This window comes from Moschus berezovskii, chromosome 19, assembly GCF_049115385.1.
Source record: "Moschus berezovskii isolate FMDL1 chromosome 19, NW_MosBer_1.0, whole genome shotgun sequence".
In the NCBI taxonomy this organism is placed as follows: Eukaryota; Metazoa; Chordata; class Mammalia; order Artiodactyla; family Moschidae; genus Moschus; species Moschus berezovskii.
In genome coordinates this window covers 63,809,729-63,813,322 of record NC_142478.1, presented here as the reverse complement: position 1 = coordinate 63,813,322, position 3,594 = coordinate 63,809,729, and the positions used below count along the sequence as shown (strand labels likewise).

The following is a 3,594-nucleotide window of genomic DNA, read 5'->3' as shown; positions in this document are numbered from 1 at the left end:
CAAATCAGTCAGTCCTAAAATAAATCAAGCCTGAATGTTATTAGGAGGACTATTGCTGAAGCTTTAATACTTTGGCATCCTGATGTGAAGAACCGACTTATGGAAAAGATCCTGATGTTGGGAAAGATCGAGGGCAAGAAAAGAGGGCAGCAGAAGATGAAATGGCCTGGTAACATCACTGAATCAATGGACATGAGTCTGCGCAAACTCCAGGAGATAGTGAAGGACAGGGAAGCCTGGCATGCCGCAGTCCATGGGGTTGCAAAGAGTCGGACACGACTGAGCCGCTGAACAACAGTGTATATGCATAACTGATTCACTGTGCTGTACACCTGAAGCTAACGCTACATTGTAAGTCAATTGTACGCCAACAAAAAGATAGCAAATTATTTCTAAAAAGTGTGTTAACTGCAACCATGTGCCAGTTTAACAGTGCATGAAATGCTAGTTCAATCTTCACATCTCGGATGACAGTATTGTAGCAACTTTGAAACCGACTTTCAAAGCTGTATGTACTAGAAACTTAGTAGATGACCACATCCGCTGAAGTCAAAGAGTTATTACTGTGCTGAAGTGAGGCCAAACACCCCTCCTGAGCTGCTCCTGCCTGTAATGGCACTGCAGGGACCCCTGGGTGAGCCATTTTTGTAGAGTGACTCAAGGACTCCTCAATGGCCTTGCTGAACTCTTAGGCTGCTCAGTAGTTGACTGCCACTTGCTTTTATCATTGGGGTGGTGGCGTGGCAGACTCTTCAACATCTGAGGTCACTCCAGATCACCTGTTTCTCCTCCCAGGTGCTTTTCCTAGAAAATTCCCTTGCAAGTCTAATCCTGACCTAGCATCTCCTTCTCAGAGGATCTAGATTAACACAAGAACTCAACGTGCATTTTTGAAGAGGCATAAAAGGCTCAGAAATTAGGCATTTGCCCAAGGTCACACAGCAATAACTGAACCTAGAATTTCAGATGTTAGAACCTGTGGATTTCAGTTGTTCTAGGGAAAGCAATTCTGACTTTTCCCCAAACCATCCAGGCAACATTCTTTGCTGCAATGGACCGGATTTCTCAGTCTCCTTTGGGAAGCTAGAAAGTCGACTTCTAGAACTTAGGGCAGTTTCATTTTGTTCATCAAGAGTGATAACCCAAAGGAATCTCCTTCAAAGGAGATTCTTCCATCTTTTAATGGATTCTCAGGTGTGTTCTCAAACCAACCTACTCAGTGAGGCAAATGCTTCTTTAAGAAGCTGTTTGGTGGCCATCAGCCTATATTCATCCTCTTGTTATGAAACTAGGAAGTTAGTACCTAGAGAAAATAATGTCCACCATTCTGCTGTCATAGATGCAACTGTGGCTATTTTTAGCTTGTACGGAAGGTCCATGTTTCAGGGTCAGAAACAGGGATTTGAACTAGAAAAGTCTAAAGTTGTTTTTTTCCCCCCATAGTGTTCCAGAAGATAGCTAAAACACTGCATCTCACACTGCATGTGAAGAAATCATAGCCTGAATGACTATCTTTTCACCACCCCTCTACTGAAAGTCCAAAAAAGATCCCACTTAGAAAGCAAGATACACCTATGCATCAATGTAGGATGATCACTGAAATAAGTGAGGGGGATCAAGGGACAGCTGGAATGTGTAGCTAGCTCCTACTCACATATAGGAAGGGATCTTTCTGTAGGTGAACGTTTATTTTTTTCCCTTTTATTATTATTTTATTAATAAATTTAAGAACAGCTCTATGGTCTCTCTCCCCACCAGAGCAACTAAAACAAACTAAAAGGGGGTGTGGCTTGGGGGGCAGAGGGCGCTAGGAGTGATAATCCTCTTCTTCCTCTGCGTCAGGTGCTGAGGGGCCCGGGGGTGCTGGGGGCAGAGGCAGGGTCGAGGTGAAGGGCATGAAGGGTGTCGGGGGGCTCTGAAAGTGGGCAGGGGGTGGCTGGCCTGCGGAGGGACCTGCGGTGTCTCCTCTTCCCCATCACCGTCTGTATCCTCAGACTCATCCTCCTGCTCTGAGTCTGTCCCTGACAGCTTCTTGTCCTTGCCTTTGCTTCCCATCCCACCGTTCTTCCGGCCACTGCTGCCTGGCTTCCGGCCCCTGCGGGGACCCTTGTCCCCATCCATGTGGTTGTCTTCTCCATCCCCCTGCATGTCAGGCACAGATACCACCAGGTCCTTCAAGAAGTCAAACTGCTGCTCCAGCTCAATGCACTGCTTCAGGTGGGATGTAGCCATGGTCTTGGCGTTTCGGGACTGGGTCACTTGGCAGGCTTTCTTCAACAGTGACTCCAAGAAAAGCTGGAGCGCCCGAGAGATAACGACAGGCACGGCCGCCGCCACCTTCCCAATCTCTTCATCGGTCTGCATGATCTTCTTGATTCATGCCGGTGGGAACCGCACGTTGTACTTCTTGTTGCTCGGCATCTCGGGGCCTCTCCCGCCACGCTGGGCCCAGCACCACCGCCCGCAGCCTCCCTGCACCCGGGCCTGCTCGTAGCCCGTCCACCGCGGTTCCCCAGGGTCGGAAGAGTTTAGGATATTCCTCTCTCATCAGTCCAGGCTAGGAGAAGAATTTCATTACACAACACAGCAGCTTTTGATTTTACCATGCATGTCTATTACTTCGACAGAGCTTGAGGAATTACACTTAATCCTTTTCCTAATAAATATGAGGAAGTATTTGGGCAAATCTACCTCCAAGTATTTCCGAGTATGCAATGGCTGAGTGTCTAATACTGGCCAGAGTATTTGACCAAAACCCATCATCCGCCTGACCCTGAAAGACCCCTTCATTCTCATGCTTTTGGATGCATATGTTTACCTGGGCCCAAGCGGAGTTTCCGACTGGCTATTGGCCCTGCTCAGGGTCTAAACATCCTGTGTTCATTTACCATCTCACAGTTGCAGCCGTTGCCAAGGGATTAAGACTCTCACCTTTGGACCTTCTCACACCCTGCTAGGTATGTCCTAATCATCGCGGCAGGCCCCGGCTGTCATGCCTCATTACTTAAATATATTATCATGGCCTGGCCTTGGCCAGTATGGTGGGATTTAAGCAATAAAACTATATGGACAAGGGGCCAGCGTCAGGCCTGCTCTTACCCAGAAGTGCTGTGGGTAATGGCACACAGCTGCAGGGCCAGGCATCTGGGCTCCCACCCCCTACTTCCTCTCTAAACAGCCCCTGCCCCCAAAACAAGACAGCTGCTTCTGCCCTCTATCAGCGGGACGTTGGATTGGTCCAGCTCTGAGAGCCCTTGGCAACCAAGATCCTCAAGATGGAGATGCGTTGCTTAGCAACAAAGCCCAAGCTTGGGCTTCTCAAACTCCCAGAGGTCCTAGGGAGAGCTCATCTCTTTTATTAACTGTAGTAACCATTTGTATAAACCATACTAGCTTCCCTGCATTCATACTTATTTCTAATAGCTCTGCAAAGGATAGATTAGTCTTTTTTTTTTTAGAGGTTTTAGAGGGGGTGAGGGAGGAGAGGAAGATGGCTCAAAAGTTTTGCGATATTTACATTGCATCATATAGCTAGTCAAGCAGAGCTAAGACTTGAACACTGATTCGGCTAAAGCCCCTGCTCTCAGCAGTTAC

At 47.8% G+C, this 3,594-nt stretch overlaps 1 pseudogene; it reads right to left on the bottom strand.

The window, feature by feature from the left end:
- Positions 1-1,717: 1,717 nt before the first annotated feature.
- LOC129542574 (dr1-associated corepressor pseudogene) lies at positions 1,718-2,421 on the bottom strand (annotated as a pseudogene).
- Between the last annotated feature and the right edge of the window lie 1,173 nt (positions 2,422-3,594).